Source organism: Rhinatrema bivittatum, chromosome 14 (genome assembly GCF_901001135.1).
Source record: "Rhinatrema bivittatum chromosome 14, aRhiBiv1.1, whole genome shotgun sequence".
Lineage (NCBI taxonomy): Eukaryota > Metazoa > Chordata > Amphibia > Gymnophiona > Rhinatrematidae > Rhinatrema > Rhinatrema bivittatum.
In genome coordinates this window covers 1660212-1680195 of record NC_042628.1, presented here as the reverse complement: position 1 = coordinate 1680195, position 19984 = coordinate 1660212, and the positions used below count along the sequence as shown (strand labels likewise).

At 47.1% G+C, this 19984-nt stretch overlaps 1 protein-coding gene across 7 annotated transcripts in view; it reads left to right on the top strand.

The window, feature by feature from the left end:
* Positions 1 to 19984, top strand: part of PRKCB (protein kinase C beta) — a 188250-nt gene that overhangs the window by 66414 nt on the left and 101852 nt on the right. The window lies entirely within an intron of this gene.

Sequence of the window (19984 nt, the reverse complement as noted above, 5' to 3'; positions counted from 1 at the left end):
CATAGAAAGTTTGAACTGCAGAGCTGCACGTCCAATAGGAGGACATTTCTTTCTCTCCAGAGCAAGCCTCAGGGAGTCCTCGGGACTCTCTGGCCCTTTGGAGAGCCCGCAGTAGTCTGTGGGTAGTAAGGAGAAAAGAGGGCTGAATAGAATCGGACAAAAGTCACTCTAAGAAGCATGAAGAAAGAATGAAAAAGCAGGAATGCGCAGAAGAGACGAGACACAATGTACGCAAGAACGACACAGACAAGCAACAGGGCAGCTGTTTCTCATGGGACATAGAGGCGCCTTGTGCCTTTCCATCGCATGCAACAGGGCAGCTGTTTCTCCTGGAACATAGAGGCGCCTTGTGCCTTTCCATCGCATGCAACAGGGCAGCTGTTTCTCATGGAACATAGAGACTCCTTGTGCCTTTCCATCGCATGCAACAGGGCAGCTGTTTCTCATGGAACATAGAGGCGCCTTGTGCCCTTCCATCGCATGCAACAGGGCAGCTGTTTCTCCTGGAACATAGAGGCGCCTTGTGCCTTTGCATCGCATGCAACAGGGCAGCTGTTTCTCATGGAACATAGAGGCGCCTTGTGCCTTTCCATCGCATGCAACAGGGCAGCTGTTTCTCATAGAACATAGAGACTCCTTGTGCCTTTCCATCGCATGCAACAGGGCAGCTGTTTCTCATGGAACATAGAGGCGCCTTGTGCCTTTCCATCGCATGCAACAGGGCAGCTGTTTCTCATGGAACATAGAGACGCCTTGTGCCTTTCCATTGCATGCAACAGGGCAGCTGTTTCTCATGGAACATAGAGGCGCCTTGTGCCTTTCCATCGCATGCAACAGGGCAGCTGTTTCTCATGGAACATAGAGACTCCTTGTGCCTTTCCATCGCATGCAACAGGGCAGCTGTTTCTCATGGAACATAGAGGCGCCTTGTGCCTTTCCATCGCATGCAACAGGGCAGCTGTTTCTCATGGAACATAGAGACTCCTTGTGCCTTTCCATCGCATGCAACAGGGCAGCTGTTTCTCATGGAACATAGAGACTCCTTGTGCCTTTCCATCGCATGCACCAGGGCAGCTGTTTCTCATGGAACATAGAGACTCCTTGTGCCTTTCCATCGCATGCAACAGGGCAGCTGTTTCTCCTGGAACATAGAGGCGCCTTGTGCCTTTCCATCGCATGCAACAGGGCAGCTGTTTCTCATGGAACATAGAGACTCCTTGTGCCTTTCCATCGCATGCAACAGGGCAGCTGTTTCTCATGGAACATAGAGGCGCCTTGTGCCTTTCCATCGCATGCAACAGGGCAGCTGTTTCTCATGGAACATAGAGACGCCTTGTGCCTTTCCATTGCATGCAACAGGGCAGCTGTTTCTCATGGAACATAGAGACTCCTTGTGCCTTTCCATCGCATGCAACAGGGCAGCTGTTTCTCATGGAACATAGAGACTCCTTGTGCCTTTCCATCGCATGCAACAGGGCAGCTGTTTCTCCTGGAACATAGAGGCGCCTTGTGCCTTTCCATCGCATGCAACAGGGCAGCTGTTTCTCATGGAACATAGAGACTCCTTGTGCCTTTCCATCGCATGCAACAGGGCAGCTGTTTCTCATGGAACATAGAGACGCCTTGTGCCTTTCCATCGCATGCAACAGGGCAGCTGTTTCTCATGGAACATAGAGGCGCCTTGTGCCTTTCCATCGCATGCAACAGGGCAGCTGTTTCTCATGGAACATAGAGGCGCCTTGTGCCTTTCCATCGCATGCAACAGGGCAGCTGTTTCTCATGGAACATAGAGGCGCCTTGTGCCTTTCCATCGCATGCAACAGGGCAGCTGTTTCTCATGGAACATAGAGACGCCTTGTGCCTTTCCATCGCATGCAACAGGGCAGCTGAAAGGAGAGAATGCTATAGTGTCAGCTCAGAAGGAAGGAGCAAGTGTTCTATTAGTTTATTTCTCACCTTTCTAGCACAGCCTCTCAACATGAGTTCAAAGCATAAAAACTAAAATACCATAATAGTACTTTTTCTGACAAATATCCTGTGGCACTGTGAGCAGTCTTAGAGGACAGATTAAGGCTGGACTCTGGCAGAAATCTTGCATACATTTCTTTTAGTGAAAAAGAAAACAAACATAAGCAGCTGTACTTTTTTTTTGCAGTTCAACAACACAAAGGTAGTATTACACTTTACAGTTCAGTAACGGTTTCTTTCTCTGGGCTTCCTTTTCTTCCCTGGGCCTCCCATTCCCACCAGGGCCTGGCTAGTTATACGCCTTCCCAGGGCTCTCCACCCAGCTGTCTAAGGCTTAAGGTGGACCAGGCCAGATCTCTGGATCTAGTTCTTTAAGGTGTTTGGGGGTTTTCTTCTGTATTCTCCTTCACAGGTCTGAATAAGTATCACATTAAAAAAAGATTCTGGTCAAAACCTCACACACCAGGTAGCCAGCAGCCATCAGTCTTGACCTGACTGGTTTACACATCATAGATTAACCTATCCGATGATCAAAGCCTATCAAGCCTGACCTAAATGAACTGCCAAATAGTATCAACTAGAAATATTTGTAAACAACCATGACTTGAAGTGTTTTCAGGTTATCAAGTTATTTGATTCTATCTGAATATCCAGTGGGACTTTGTTCTGTAGGCTATGGCCAATAATACTAAAGGTTGACCTATTTGTAGTCACAAGCTTTCCCTTATGTAGGGAAGGAACAACCAATAGATGTTGAGAAGACCACAAATTCCTTCCTGGCACATATGAAATGAGACTGGACCTTTCCAATTCAAGCACTTAAAAACAACCAAAAGAATCTTAAACTGAACGCGCCATGCAACGGGAGATGAATACGGCTTCAGAAGGAGGGTTCAACAAAATGATGCAGAGATGAGAGAGGGGAGTACACAAAGCCGGCATATGAAAAGGTGCCTCCAGGCTTACAAACAATGCCAGGCAATACTGTAACTGGATCTTCTCAACTGATCACAAGCAGCAGAGAAATCTTACCGCCATCGCGTCAGCTCCCTGGTGCTGCTCTGCTTTGACCCCTGAACTAGAAGTAATATAGCCTCATTCAGATGAGTTGTATCATAGTCTGGGTGGGTGGGTAAATGCAGTCGTACAGCCTCACTGAGTGCTAGGTCAGTCGTGTGTGTGGGGCACCAGTATAGCTACGCTCTGCACTAGGTCAATCCATGTACTGGTGTGTGCATGTACATACAGTAATAGAGGCACTGCTAGGTTAGTGCTATGTGTATGTAGACAGAGCTAGGTCAGTGCTGGTTGTGTGTTTTGGCAGTGCTCGGTCAGTGCTGTGTGTGTGTAGGCAGTGTTCGGTCAGTGCTGTATATGTGTGTCTGTGTGTAGGGAGTGCATGGTCAATGCTGTTTTATTGTGGGTATATAGGCAGTGTTTGGTCAGTGCTGTGTGTGTGTGTGTGTGTGTAGGCAGTGCTGTGTGTGTGTAGGTAGTACTGAATGTGTGTGTGTATAGGCAGTGTTCGGTCAGTGCTGTATATGTGTGTCTGTGTGTAGGGAGTGCATGGTCAATGCTGTTTTATTGTGGGTATATAGGCAGTGTTTGGTCAGTGCTGTGTGTGTGTGTGTGTGTGTGTAGGCAGTGCTGTGTGTGTGTGTGTGTCTGTAGGCAGTGCTGTGTGTGTAGGTAGTACTGAATGTGTGTGTATAGGCAGTGTTCGGTCAGTGCTGTATATGTGTGTCTGTGTGTAGGGAGTGCATGGTCAATGCTGTTTTATTGTGGGTATATAGGCAGTGTTTGGTCAGTGCTGTGTGTGTGTGTGTGTAGGCAGTGCTGTGTGTGTGTAGGCAGTGCTGTGTGTGTGTGTAGGCAGTGCTGTGTGTGTGTGTATAGGCAGTGCTGTGTGTGTGTGTATAGGCAGTACTTGAATGTATGTGTGTAGGCAGTGCTGTGTGTGTGTGTGTGTGTAGGCAGTGCTGTGTGTGTGTGTGTGTAGGCAGTGCTGTGTGTGTGTATAGGCAGTACTGAATGTATGTGTGTAGGCAGTGTTTGGTCAGTGCTGTGTGTGTGTGTAGGCAGTGCTGTGTGTGTGTGTGTGTGTAGGCAGTGCTGTGTGTGTGTGTGTGTAGGCAGTGTTCGGTCAGTGCTGTTAGTGTGTGTGTGTGTAGGCAGTGCTGTGTGTGTGTGTGTGTGTAGGCAGTGTTCGGTCAGTGCTGTTAGTGTGTGTGTAGGCAGTGCTGTGTGTGTGTGTAGGCAGTGCTGTGTGTGTGTAGGCAGTGCTGTGTGTGTGTGTGTGTGTGTGTGTGTGAGTGCTCATCATTCTGGAACTTTCTACTTCATTGTCTCCATGGGGGAGGGGTAAGCTAGCAGTTTTCTGCTGCATTGGCCACTTATGGCTGTGGACTTTTCTCCTGTTTTATATTCCCTCTCGCACCAGGGCTCCTTGCAGACTCCTGCAGTCATGCGCCCTAATTCCGGTGACTTCGTCCCCTCTATGGCCTGGACAGTCTCCAGCCCTGCCATGCCCGCTCCCTGCGCTGTGACTGACCACGCCTCGCTCTCATCCGTCTCTGCTCTAAGGCAGGAGGTTGATTGTTAATCCATTAGTGCACCTTGCTTTAAAAGCTCAGCCTCTTTCACACATTTCTTCTCTCCCGTCTTCCAGAATTCAGGAGATGTGATATTTAACCCTTTTGTACAAATCAACGTGCACACCACTGGGACTCGGCTAAATTGCTTGATCCTTGGTTGCATTGGGTTCCCACTTAGATTGTAAGCTCATGTGAGCAAGGACTTATTGTAAGAAAAAATGTAACGTGTCTTCAGCGGAAATAGGCAATGCATTCTAGAAAGATAAAATATTCTTAAAATGCATCGTTAAATGATATTGCTGCATGTAAAAAGCCAGTGTGTACAGATAGGAAGCGATTCAAGAAGGTCGGAGTAAATCCTTTCATATTTGTGTGAAAACAACCCCCAGCCCCCAAAGTGCAGTGGCTGTTCAGGGCTCTGAGGCGATTGTGCTTCGGAGGTGGGCGAGCACCGGCAAGGTGGGGGTGTTCAGTGACAGCTTGAGTGGCATCGGGCTTCACGCAGCGAGCTGCAGCTTTCTCATTCCCACTTAAAAGCTGTAGATTTGGATTTGTTTAGACAAGCAGAAGTGTAAAGGTGGTGAGCGCTGATCCCATGGGACGTTCTTCTGACATGTGCCTGACGTGTTCCTCCACCGAGGGGACATTTAGAAATAGTGCCAGCAGCGCACGCAGCCAATGCATCCCGTAATCCCACTTGCGGTGCTGGTCTCAATGGGGATCCCAGTGCTGCTGTAATTGCCTCTCAATGTGGCCATTGCCTGTCTGTAGCCACGTGGCTCTGTCTTACCTCAGGCATTGGCTATCGAGGGTCTCAGAAAAGCTGGGCTGGGCAGCTGGCCTGGCCTCTTGCCCTGGCCCTTCATGACCACCTTGCTGGCGTACGGGAAGCAGGGCTGGGCACTGAACCCTTGACCTTGTGCGGTGGGGGAAGGATTCTGCTCTGCTCTTGGATTGCTTGTATAGTTGAGACTTGCAGCTCTAATTGTCCCAGTACAACTGATGGTAGAATATTTTGGGCCCCCTGTCCAGGTGCTGGTTCCGTCTTTTAGGCCCTTCACAACAAAGCTGATGCAATTAAATGCGTTGGGCAGAGCGCACAGTTTTACCCTCAGTTGTACGCACGTTTTTTGTGGGCAAATGTTACTCCCAGTGCGGCAAATTCTGCGCACACACTCTGTGTGTAAAACTGTGCTTCCCGCTTAGCGCCCTCGCATGGAAATCCCAAGCTATTGAAGGCCGATGCAAAACCGTGCACTGGCTGCAGCGCACAACTCGACCTGCGATTGGACGCGCGCCCATAACCCCCAAAGCAAAACGGGGGTTAGCGTGTCCAATCACGCACACAGGTAATAACGCTCATCACATGCAAATGCATGCTGATGAGGCTATTTATTTATTTATTTAAATTAATTTATATACCGGAGGTTCCTGTATAATATACATATCACCCCGGTTCACAAAGAACAGTAACTATCGCTACAAATAGCGGTTTACATAGAACAGAATAAAAGAAGTTTTACATTGAACAAAAACAAAGTAATAAGTTTTACATTGAAGTCAGCATGTGTAAATTTCTGATTAACAAAGGAAGAAAAAAATAGATCTGAATAACTCGATGCCAAAACAAATGTTCTTCCCTCGATGCCAAAACAAATGTGCCCAATGCACACATTTTTACTCACCAAAATTGACGCCTGCCCCGAGCAGGCGTCAATTTTGGAAGTATTAAGTCAGAAGAACTAAAAAATTAGAAATGTCTCAGAAAAAAAAAAGTGTACCGGCGGTCAGGTTAGGAAAAGGGATGCTCAATTAACGAGAGCGTGCATGTGTGCTTGTATTTGTGTGTGAGAGGGGTTAAGGTCCTTGTGCTCTCCTGCAATCCACAACAATCTCAGGATGACTAGAAATCTAAAGTTCCCAGGTGTGGAGAGCAAGAACATTTTTTATCCTTGTTAGTTTTAGTTATTAGATGTGATGGGTCTGTTATTTTTAAATATTTTATTAGCGTTTGGTAATTCTATTCATCATTTGTTTTGATATGTATAATTTTTTTGTATGGTTTTACTATTCTGATTGATTTATATTTCTTGATTGTATTGTTTTGAGGAATAGTGATGTTCTGCTTTTTCATTGTTGCACTGCATACAGAATCTGGCTGGTTTCCAGTTCAGTTTTTGTCTGTATGTGTTAGGAAGCTTGTGTGGATGGGTGAGAGAGAGCACAATTTGTGTGTGTGTGTGTGTGTCCCCAGTCTATGAAAGTCTTAGGATGACCGATATGGGGAGAGAGATTTTTAAAATCCTTGTTTTAATTATTGGGTGTTTTTTGATGTGTCTGCTGTTTTGAAATATTTTATCGATGTTTAGGAAATTTTAAATTTATATCTGGATGCGGGTGCCAAAGGAAGTATATGCCCCGTGTGTCAAATACTTTAGGAACGCCTCTGCCTTCTCCTGAGGTGTGGAGTGTCATGGCAGGGGGTATATCTGATGTTACTATAAGCTGCAATGCTATGCAAGACTTTCAGCTCTCATGCATCACAGAGCATAAAACGAATCCCTTCATTAAAAACTCGTCACATCCCTTTTATGCTTCACTCACATGTTGAACACCTACTGCTGACTTCCGAGCGTCTAGAAGAGAGGGCAAGCCTTGCTGGCATTCAGCGTTTTCTAAACCTTTATCCTCCAGGAGGTACTGCTGTCATGGACTAGGGCACCACCTGCTGCTACATATCGGGCAGTAATAAAATTGCCCGCAGGACATGTTTAGGGGACAAAGCTACCCCTGCGATATTCAACTGTAGCCATAAAGAATCACCAAGAAGGCATGCAAAATATGTAAATGAGTGTGTTTCTGTGACCAACTATATGCAAATCTTAGTAATCTTAAAAAAAAATGCTGAGGGTTTTTATAACTCTGTACAGATCCTGGGAGCCCTCCAGTCCTAAAGGAGATGGGAGGACAATGACCTGACGCATGGTCTGCTTCTGATTTACCCAAGTGCCTCCTGCTTCATGAAGCAGGAGCTATTTAATCCTAGTACTGATTTAGTTATGGAGGGATGGCTTAGCAGGCTTCCTTCTGAGAAACAGCCCCAGGAAGTAAAGTTTTTAGAAATGACTGCCAGTGTCGGTCCAGAATGTGCCCCCACTCCGGCACACACCCCCCCCCCCCCCACCAGCTGAGATGTGTAGGACCACTTGTCCCCACCACAGATACTTCTGACCACTCAGTGACCCTCCCCCATGGCCAGGAGCAGCCTGTGATAATTTAATGACCTTCACCAGCCTGAGCCATGAACCTATGTGTTCATCAATTACTCAAATGCTCCTTGCAGATAATCAATTTCTTGATGCCTCAGCATATTTTCTTATTATTTTAAAATCTAATTTAAACCAGGACCTCCAGAAGGAATAACCTTGTGTAGTGGAGTTGGAAAACAGGGACCCTGTAGCATGCCGGAGTTGGCATCTTGTGCTTGCAGTGATTGATTGTGCGGGCTGAATTGCATTATGATATGATGAAACATTTTCAAGAGAGAATAAACCTCTGCATTGTAAAGTTAGCAGAAGCCAAGCTAATGAGAATAAGGATGTGCTGTCATTAATTTCGTTTCAGTTAGCGCAGACTAAAACAAGATGATATAAAGTGAAACTGAAATGAAACGAAAGAAATGCAAACATTTTGAGTGAATTTTGTGTTTAAAAAGGCAAATAATAAATCCAACTAATACATAAAAAAGAGAGAAATAATGTAAGAGATTGCTGAAAGGCCAGGAGATGTTAAATCCACATACACAGTCCATGGTAATTTTCTTGGGAAAAAAATAAGGGAGCCGGTCGGGGCCAAGTGTGGGAGACGACAGCTGGAAGCCGGAGCAGCCATCCAGTGCCAGAGGCTTGGCAGGTTGTATGTTCGGATATCTGCAGCGTTTAATTGTAGGCTGGGAGAAAGAGCTCTGAGTTCTGATAATATCGGTGCAGTCACTGCGGAGGAGCTGCTGGAAGGTCTCTCTGAGGTAGATTAAACATCATAACAGGCTTCATGTTCGAGAATGTTTGGGAATTTTAGTGCCTTCAAATATTTATATTCTACTAAAGAGCTATTAATTAGTATTCACGTACAATGGACTTTCACTGTAGTGGATAAGTGTTGAGCTTAATAGTTGGACCAATGCTTATCGATGCCATAAAGCGTGCGTCCAAACCGGAGTGCAATTCACCTCTCCCGGCTGCCCGATGCAATGTGTAAATGAGCTGCTGTGGTAAAATGGATGCCCTAGGGATAAATTGTGCGTCCCTGGCACGTCCTTGCCATCAGGCACCCAGGAGACGTGTGCGGGTTACCAAAATGGATGCTCAGTTTACAAGTGTCCATTTTATCCTGCGGTAGCAAATTTACCTGCACAATATTCACGGCCTGGACTGTGTGTGGATTTTGCACCCAGAAACTTTTTCCCAGGATGCTGCTTTCTATGGTTCCTCCTACTTGTATCGCGACGTTTAGGTAGGCAGAGGATCTGTGGAAAAGCAGTATTTTTTTTTTTAAAATATCTTTTTATTGAAGTGAAAAGTAGCACAACGTATGGTGCAGAGAACTATAGCAACACTTCAACACGTATTGTTTGCTATTAACATCCGGTGAAACCCCCCTGCTTCCTCCCCCCCCCCCCCCCCCCCCCAATACAGATATATTGCAAGAGGAAGACAGATGGACTCCAGATCCTACCCCGGGTACCAGCAAGGAAGGGGGTGACACATAATGAGACTCGTTAGCATGTCCATGGATCAATGTGAACTATCAACCAAAGCCCTCAACAGTCTATGAAAGAGATGGACAGGAATAAGCACTTCCAGTGCAAGTAGTTTAAGCATCCTCTGGAGGTGATAGAGTCTTAATGGAAGGTGCCAAGGACTTGAGGTAGGCCGCCCAGGTATCTCGAAGTAGACGTTTCTTGTTTGGGAGAAAATCGCTTATACATGGAACCATATTCCAATTGGAAAAGTTCAGTCATTAAAGCAGACCATTTATTTATTTATTATTTTTATATACCGACATTCGATCTGAGATATCACACCGGCTTACATTCAGGTACTGTAGGGATTTCCCTATCCCCAGAGGGCTTACAATCTAAGTTTTATACCTGAGGCAATGGAGGGTAAAGTGACTTGCCCAAGCTCACAAGGAGCGACAGCGGGACTCGAACCCTGGTCTCCTGGTTCATAGCCCCTCCTGCTCTAAGCACTAGGCGGCTCCTCCTTCCACCCCTCCATTGACTCTTGGTTGGAGGGGTGGGATCAGTCCAGCGGAGCAGTTTGCATCTTTTCGCAATCATATATTTGAAAAAACCTCTTAATGTGAGAAAAACCAGTTGTAAACAAATATATCCTTATTTCTCACTGAATAATGGACTTTTGGAGCAAATTACTGTATTAGTCCAAAGCAAGCGATGATTATGCTCTTTGCACGAAGAAGCACTTAAGCTCTTAAGGGACACCCGGGATATATCCAGGAACCCGGTGCATTATGATGGTTGCTGGACTAACACAGTAATTTGTTCCATAAGTTCATTATTCAGTGAGAAATAAGAATATAGTTTTTTCGCAGTCTGGCAGACTTTTGACATAAGCAACACATTATCCACATTAAGACTGACGTCTCCCACTTCATTGTTCAGAATGCAAAAGGAGCATGACCAGAGTATGTCAATGTCAAATAATGTTGAGAGGAGTTGTCGGATGTTTTCCCAAAATGCTGGACATTCCCAGAGACAGTGGATCAGGGAAGCCTGCGGCAGTGAAGCTTCTGCAACAATGCCCACCTTCCTCGCCCAGTCCTGTGGAAGATTTGTTGCTGCAGCTCACGGAGGCTGACATTGTTCCTCATCTTAAATATGGAGTATTTGAGCTTAGTCTCATCCAGTTCTTCAGCACAATCCACAGAGCAGAAAACACATGCACAGAGCTGTAAGAAGTATACATGTGAGAGAGCTTACCAGTTTGTGCCTTAAAACTTTTAAACAAAGCGGAATATTTTACATTCTCAAGAGCCCCATCTGCCCCCTTTAGTAGTGTTTATAAGATGCTCTAACAGAACCGTATATTAAAAAGTGCTGTGGTTGCAACCCCAATTTATCCTATAAGGATCCCGTGGTGGGGTCTAGTAACTCCGTAATCAGCCATTTTGGGGAGACTCTGGAGAGGTGAACAGGTAAATTTAACAACCTGCGAGTATATTCGAATGGTTCTCAGCAGCCCAAACCTTAATTGAAATCCTTGGAAGGCGGTAGGACCAAGCACGGAGCCACAGGTGCACAAATAGCTTGAACTCATAGAGGGTCTCTGTGCTCTCTCTTGTTTTTAAGTAGACCCCCTTGGCGTGCAGTTGCTCCGGGGCAGGCCTGAAATCTGATGGGTTAAAAAGTCCACCTTGGGTGCACAGTGATTTTTTATTTTTTTTTTGCATGGTGGGCTAATTACTAATAGCCTCATCTGCATTTCATTCACATGTGATGAGCGCTATCAGCTACGCCTTTGTTTGGAAGCACTGATCCCCTTATTACATCGGGGGTTATGGACGCACATCCAACGAGACCAGACATACTCTGGTCTCGTTAACCTGCGCGCACTTCATTGCATCGACCTCCCCTTGAGAGTGGCAGGTTCTGAGTTTCGGTTCTGAAGTTGTGTGTGTGTTGTATTTATATGCTGGGATGTATTTTAGGTTTTTATCCATTGTTGTATTATATTTATTTAAAAGCATTTCTTCCCCACCTGTCTATAGACCTAGGCAGTATTGCAGTTCTGATGTAGTATTTAATTATTGTATAATGTTGACGTATGTACTCATTCCCCAGTGCTTTCCCCATCCAGCTCGCTCGCTTTATTTAGAGGTGATTGAGCCATGGCTGCTCCGTGCAGGATATCTCAGTCTTCCTGGCAGCCTGATTCAGCTGCACCACTGAAGGCAGGGTTGGAACTCATCTAATGGCGTCTTCAGCAATTAAACCACATGGAGACCTGAAAAGTAAAGCCTTGGGGGCGGGCAAAACTGATCCCAGCTTCAGGAGGGAGGGGCATCTCTTCTGCACAGAATAATTAGACATCCTAATTAAAAAAAAAAGCTTTTTTCCCCCCAATAATAAGACAAGAAAACAATCTTGAAACAAAAAGCAAAAATCATTTCCAAGAATCACGTAAGCACACTATTTCCTTAAAATGATAAAAGGCTACCAACAATACAGCAAATACTAATTACAGAGAGAAAACGAGAGCGGACTGATTTACTGGAGGAAGTGCAGTGCGCACTCAGGAAGGCAATTAATTGGGAAAGATCAAAAACATTTGCTGATTTCCTTGAAACTTAATCAAATATTTATTCAGCTGCCTCAATGGATTGCTCTCCCAAGATTTACATTTTCTTTTTTTATTTATTTCAAAATGTATATTCCAGCTCCTGTCTGTTCTAGGAAGGTTACAACTAAATGTCCCAGACCCGGTCAGGCCCAAAGCACCCCTTCCCCTTCCTCAGCTACAGACGTCAAGAAATATCTGCTGCACATCAGCTGGAGACACATCCAGTGATCGGATTCAGGAAAGGCCCCCGGGTACAATCAGGGTCGCTCTGTGGCCTGCACTTGGAGGGACCCCCCCCTGTGTACAAATCGAGGGTCGCTCTGTGGCCTGCAGTTGGAGGGACCCCCCCTGTGTACAAATCGAGGGTCGCTCTGTGGCCTGCACTTGGAGGGACCCCCCCCCTGTGTACAAATCGAGGGTCGCTCTGTGGCCTGCACTTGGAGGGACCCCCCCCTGTGTACAAATCGAGGGTCGCTCTGTGGCCTGCACTTGGAGGGACCCCCCCCCCCCTGTGTACAAATCGAGGGTCGCTCTGTGGCCTGTGGTTGGAGGGACCCCCCCCCCCCGTGTACAAATCGAGGGTCGCTCTGTGGCCTGTGGTTGGAGGGACCCCCCCCGTGTACAAATCGAGGGTCACTCTGTGGCCTGCACTTGGAGGGACCCCCCCCCCCTGTGTACAAATCGGGGGTCGCTCTGTGGCCTGTGGTTGGAGGGACCCCCCCCCCCCCGTGTACAAATCGAGGGTCACTCTGTGGCCTGCACTTGGAGGGACCCCCCCCCCCCGTGTACAAATCGAGGGTCGCTCTGTGGCCTGTGGTTGGAGAGGATTCTTAATTTTGTTAGTAAAATAGTTTTTCACTCTGCCACAGAAGAAAATTGCATCTTGCCGCCCCGTGATGCATTCTTTCCTCCTTTGAAACATCAGGAAGCGCACATTTTTATCTAAAAAGAATGGATTCTTGTTTTGGGGGAAAAAAACCCCTTAAAAATCCAATTTCTGATCTGTGCAAGCAAGAAAAAAAAAACCCCCGAGCAGAATGGCTTTCCCCGTGGTCTTCTCTCCTCGGGCACAGGCTCTTCTTGCATTCATCCAGATTTTGAGGGCTGGGGGTAACCACTTTCTGGATTTTAGGAAACCCCTGCGTGTCCTGTGAATTCTGCTGGGTCCCTCAGTAGCTGCATCCCCCACCCCCTTTTCAATGTACAACTCTGAAAACAAACCTCGCCGCTCCCCGGTTCTGATGCAAGTTGTGATTTTCTTATGTATTTCAGCCTCACCCTCAGCTCATTCTGTGCAGAGCTCTGTAAAGCTCGTTACCTTACAAATGTATTAAATTAGTCTCCTACAGCTGCTTGTTCTCGATTTCTCCAAGACCAGGCGTAAGCTGCCTTACAGCCTGACGTTTGCTGCTGTCTGAGATGGGCTGCGCTGCTCTGGTCTCAGATATCAGTGGATATCCAGGACCAGGCGTAAGCTGCCTTACTGCCTGACGTTTGCTGCTGTCTGAGATGGGCTGCGCTGCTCTGGTCTCAGATATCAGTGGATATCCAGGACCAGGCGTAAGCTGCCTTACAGCCTGACGTTTGCTGCTGTCTGAGATGGGCTGCGCTGCTCTGGTCTCAGATATCAGTGGATATCCAGGACCAGGCGTAAGCTGCCTTACAGCCTGACGTTTGCTGCTGTCTGAGATGGGCTGCGCTGCTCTGGTCTCAGATATCAGTGGATATCCAGGACCAGGCGTAAGCTGCCTTACAGCCTGACGTTTGCTGCTGTCTGAGATGGGCTGCGCTGCTCTGGTCTCAGATATCAGTGGATATCCAGGACCAGGCGTAAGCTGCCTTACAGCCTGACGTTTGCTGCTGTCTGAGATGGGCTGCGCTGCTCTGGTCTCAGATATCAGTGGATATCCAGGACCAGGCGTAAGCTGCCTTACTGCCTGACGTTTGCTGCTGTCTGAGATGGGCTGCGCTGCTCTGGTCTCAGATATCAGTGGATATCCAGGACCAGGCGTAAGCTGCCTTACAGCCTGACGTTTGCTGCTGTCTGAGATGGGCTGCGCTGCTCTGGTCTCAGATATCAGTGGATATCCAGGACCAGGCGTAAGCTGCCTTACAGCCTGACGTTTGCTGCTGTCTGAGATGGGCTGCGCTGCTCTGGTCTCAGATATCAGTGGATATCCAGGACCAGGCGTAAGCTGCCTTACTGCCTGACGTTTGCTGCTGTCTGAGATGGGCTGCGCTGCTCTGGTCTCAGATATCAGTGGATACCTGCAGGAGATTGTTCTTCCAGGGTAACTGATGTGCAGTCTGGCTCATTCAGGGAGCCCAACTAACCATGCAGGGCCCATGGGCAATGTTCTTGTACAGATTTGAAGCACCCTGCTTCCTTTTCTCGTCCAGGCTGTGTTTCCTGTGTGCGCGTCTTCCCAGGCAGCATTGCATGGCTTTCTATACAACGTTCCCGGATGACATTTTGGAGTTGCCCGGGTTCTTTAGGCAGGTGAACTGATGCAATAATCACCTTGATATGTAGCCCTTGTGCAGTGGGACCAGATGCATTAACACTGGGGTCGCAGATAATCCGCTACCTCTGCACCAGCTCCTGGGTTGCTGCATGCGCTTGTAAAGTCGGTTCAGAAACACTCTCGTTGTGTAGAGACCTCCTCTGACATATCTGCAGGAGGGAGCCAAAAAGAGAGAACGTCCCTCTGTGTTTGCAGTTCCCCACTGCACTGCCAGGCTGGGCCCACGCTTGTGCCCCTGGGAGGAGGATGCTGTGTATCTAGTGAGCTCTCTTCCTTCCAGGAGCCACCTGCTTATCTGAATCGTGAGTAATATCTGTGCGGTGGGATTCAGAGCTGGAATGCTCACATTTCTAGGATTTCTAAGAAGTCTGAGAGATGCCATCAGCTCATGCTGGTAGGGGATAATTACAGCAATGTGGGCTGAAATTCCTAATTTTGGCTGTGCATTTGCATCTTGCACTCTCTCTGAGCTTCATGCAGAATTATAGTTAATGGAGACACAGTGTTAGTCATTGAGTGATCTGTTTGGGGCTAATAAACAGCTGCCAGTGCCTGGTAGGGTGCCTGTGGGACCGCACTATGGAAAGGTTTTCCCACCAGTACCTGCTTGATGCCTCTTTCCTATCTGGGATCTAGCTCTCCAGCAAGATCCAAAACGAGAGTGTTCCTGCAGAAAATCTGGAGCGTTTCACCCCCCGATCGAGCCTTTACCTCGGGAGGGGTTACCCTAATTCCACTGAGTAATGCAGGCGGCTGGAAAGTGCTGCTTTGCCTGTAAAGCTCCTCAGGGGCGGGGCTTACACTTCCACGCTTACGTCTGAATTTTCAAAGTATGCAGCTAAGTCTTCCTGGGTAAGATCTGTGCATAGATTTGCAGGTGGAGTTGGGCAATAACTTTTGAAGGAAAAGCTTGTGTGTACTTCCCCTGTGAAGAATGGTGAAAGTCTGTGTGGAATTGATTTAAAATGAGCCGCTGGACTGCTGACCAAGATGTAGTAGCTAAGAATTGAAAAATATCTCCCAGTCTTACTGGCTCGGCCCAAGGTGCTTTCATCAAAGATTTTGATTGTACTGCAGATATCTTCAGCGCCTCTAACTTAACACATTCTGCAAAAAAAAAAAAAGCCCAAATTATAGGGCTCCTTACACTGAATGCAAGAAAGCCCTTAACAGGCTGAGTTGGTCTCTTTTATTTGCGACATTATCTAAATTTGGTTTCCCTGTCTTTGAGGTAAGGATGCGTAGCGGGGAGCCCAGCCTATGGCTGAACGGTGTACAGATGTTTGGATTCATGCTATCCACATGTTTGCAGTTTGGTGTAATTAACCCTTCTGGCCGTGACTCGGGACTCATAATTTTACGAATGCTTCCTGGACTTGCCGTGCATCTCCATCTCCTCTGTTCTAGGGGTGTCTCATGGTGGTTGATATTTTGCCAGCCGGTTTAACTTTTCGGTTTTGAGTTGGGCTCTCCTTGCTCCTTCTCGGTGCTTTCTGTACCTCAGCAGAGCGTTCAGCTCTTCTCCTCACATTGAGCACCCGTTTCCATAACACGAGCCCGTCCACCTCTCTCAGGGCGCGATGAAATAGGGAAATTGTGTGTCCCTAGCGCTGTCTCGACAATGGGCTCCGGGGAGAGGTGTAGCTGCGCGTTAGGAAACAGACCCGGCTGTCGTCTTGATACACACAGCCTGGACCGGGCATGAGCTGGCGAGTTGTGTGTCCCTAGCGCTGTCTCGACAATGGGCTCCGGGGAGAGGTGTCGCTGCGCGTTAGGAAACGGACCCGGCTGTCTTCTTGATACACACAGCCTGGACCGGGTATGTTGTGTGTCCTGAAAAATGATTTTCCTTTTTTTGGTCTTCACACAGCTTTCTGTGGTTCCTGCCACGTAGGATCGCATCAATCCTTCGTAGGAGGAATCACAGAAAGCAAGTCTTGCTTTTCTGTTGAGCCCTTAAGCCTGCAATGACTTAATGCCAGCCCCAGGACTGGCGTTTAGTTTCCAAGTTAAACAGGGCGAGCGGTCATTTTTAGCCTCATCTACCTAGGCTGACCCCACACCCTATTTTTCTGAATTCCCCCCGCTTTGCCTTCCATCGCAGTCGGAATTTACGTGATCGACTGGTCCATTCCAGATTACGGCTCTTTCCACGATCCTCTGCGATCTACCCAGACCTCATCCCTGAGGTCACTGCGAGCTGTGTCCCCACGACCGTCACATGTTCCTCAATGGGGCATGTGTATCCTTCATGCCTTTCCACAGGGGTGATTGTACGTCTTCGTATGTCCCTGCTCCCAACACTTTTCTAAAAATAAATCAAGTATTCGTTCTGGTTGGGTGGTTGCACCCCGTGTACAAGTGCGTCCGACCCACACATTTTTACCCTGAAAAATTAACGCTTGCCCAGAGCAGGCGTTAATTTCTGAGCAGTCCCAAAAAATGTACAGAAAAGCAGAAAATACTTTTTCTGTACTTCCTCTGACTTAATATTGTGGCAATATTAAGTTAGAGGAACAAAAAGTAAAAAAATAAAAATAAAAATATGCTGACGTTCAGCTTAGGAAAAGGGACATTTGTAATATTTTTCTAACCCGCTGACAGCCACCTCTCCTGGGTGCCTGCTGTCGGAGGCGCTAGGAGCGCAAATATCTTCCTACCGGCTCCTTGGCAACTCAAGACAAGAAACAGAGAGTAGGATTAAATGGTCAATTTTCTCAGTGGAAAAGGGTAAACAGTGGAGTGCCTCAGGGATCTGTACTTGGACCGGTGCTTTTCAATATATTTATAAATGATCTGGAAAGGAATACGATGAGTGAGGTTATCAGATTTGCAGATGATACAAAATTATTCAGAGTAGTTAAATCACAAGCAGATTGTGATACATTACAGGAGGACCTTGTGAGACTGGAAGATTGGGCATCCAAATGGCAGATGAAATTTAATGTGGACAAGTGCAAGGTGATGCATATAGGGAAAAATAACCCTTGCTGTAGTTACACGATGTTAGGTTCCATATTAGGAGCTACCACCCAGGAGAAAGATCTAGGCATCATAGTGGATAACACATTGAAATCGTCGGCTCAGTGTGCTGCAGCAGTCAAAAAAGCAAACAGAATGTTAGGAATTATTAGAAAGGGAATGGTGAATAGAACGGAAAATGTCATAATGCCTCTGTATCGCTCCATGGTGAGACCTCACCTTGAATACTGTATACAATTCTGGTCGCCGCATCTCAAAAAAAGATATAGTTGCACTGGAGAAAGTACAGAGAAGGGCAACCAAAATGATAAAGGGGATGGAACAGCTCCCCTATGAGGAAAGGCTGAAGAGGTTAGGACTGTTCAGCTTGGAGAAGAGACGGCTGAGGGGGGATATGATAGAGATGTTTAAAATCATGAGAGGTCTAGAACGGGTAGATGTGAATCGGTTATTTACTCTTTCGGATAGTAGAAAGACTAGGGGGCACTCCATGAAGTTAGCATGGGGCACATTTAAAACTAATCTGAGAGAGTTCTTTTTTACTCAACGCACAATTAAACTCTGGAATTTGTTGCCAGAGGATGTGGTTAGTGCAGTTAGTATAGCTGTGTTTAAAAAAGGATTGGATAAGTTCTTGGAGGAGAAGTCCATTACCTGCTATTAAGTTCACTTAGAGAATAGCCACTGCCATTAGCAATGGTTACATGGAATAGACTTAGTTTTTGGGTACTTGCCAGGTTCTTATGGCCTGGATTGGCCACTGTTGGAAACAGGATGCTGGGCTTGATGGACCCTTGGTCTGACCCAGTATGGCAATTTCTTATGTTCTTAACTAATGCTAAAAAGCTGGTGATTGTCAAACACACATTTTTGAGAATATAATAAAATCGGTAAGCAACTCACCAAGAATTTGATTATTTTTGGAGCGAAATGATACATGAAAGAGCACAAAGTGACCAGAGGTTCCAGGGTTCAAACGAAGCCAAAAAATGGTCAGATGCTAACAGCTCTGTGTCAGAAGCATCCGCCCAAGCTGTCAGAAACCAGACAGGAACTCCCTGTGCTTATGGGAGACCTAATCAGAAAGTTAGGAGGCAGTTAAAAAAAAAAAACCAAAACAAAAACCAGAGCAGTCAATGCTGAGATTTCAGCCCTGGAGTGATTTAGTATGTGTTGATTTAAAAAAAAAAAAAAAAAAAAAAAGAGAAATGACCTGGGAGGAGGTCACCTGAATTGAAAAGACTCAATCATAGGCCATGAGTTACTGGGGGCTTCCTGAGCTGCGCCTTCTCGATTCAGTCGCAGGCACGAGCAGTGTTCAGATACCCCGGACAGTCCTCTGCACGGCTGCCTGTAATAACTTGCATGGGGCTGGAGAATGCAAACCACACCTCGAGCAGAGGTAAACTTAAGTGGAAGGGTTGGATGTGTGACTGGGGGAGGATTTTCTTTTTTAGTTTGAATGCAAATCAGAGAAAACTAAAAGGAGTTGTAGACCAGACCAATGTCAGCAGATTAGAGAGCAAATATGTTTAGTCGCTGATGAAAAAGGAAGCACTCGCGTTATCACATTAGGAGGAGGTTTCGTGTACGTACAATGCAGACTTATAAGCACCTTGTATGTGGGAATAAAACGGAGAATGTCCTATTGCCTCTGTATGGAGCCCTGGTGCGCCCACACCTTGAGTACTCTGTGCAGCTCTGGTCCCCGCATCTCCAGAAAGACACAGCAGAACTGGAAGAGGTGCAGAGGGGGTGACAGAGATGATAAAGGGGAGGGAACATCTCTCCTGTCATGAGAGGCTACGCAGGCGAGAGCTCTTCAGCTTGGAAAAGACACAGCAGAACTGGAAGAGGTGCAGAGGGGGTGACAGAGATGATAAAGGGGAGGGAACATCTCTCCTGTCATGAGAGGCTACGCAGGCGAGAGCTCTTCAGCTGGGAAAAGAGACAGCAGAACTGGAAGAGGTGCAGAGGGGGTGACAGAGATGATAAAGGGGAGGGAACATCTCTCCTGTCATGAGAGGCTACGCAGGCGAGAGCTCTTCAGCTTGGAAAAGACACAGCAGAACTGGAAGAGGTGCAGAGGGGGTGACAGAGATGATAAAGGGGAGGGAACATCTCTCCTGTGATGAGAGAACTACGCAGGCGAGAGCTCTTCAGCTGGGAAAAGACCCAGCAGAACTGGAAGAGGTGCAGAGGGGGTGACAGAGATGATAAAGGGAAGGGAACATCTCTCCTGTCATGAGAGGCTACGCAGGCGAGAGCTCTTCAGCTTGGAAAAGACCCAGCAGAACTGGAAGAGGTGCAGAGGGGGTGACAGAGATGATAAAGGGGAGGGAACATCTCTCCTGTCATGAGAGGCTACGCAGGCGAGAGCTCTTCAGCTGGGAAAAGACCCAGCAGAACTGGAAGAGGTGCAGAGGGGGTGACAGAGATGATAAAGGGGAGGGAACATCTCTCCTGTCATGAGAGAACTACGCAGGCGAGAGCTCTTCAGCTGGGAGGGGACATGAGAGGGGTTTATAAAATCATGAGTGGGGTGGAAGGGGTA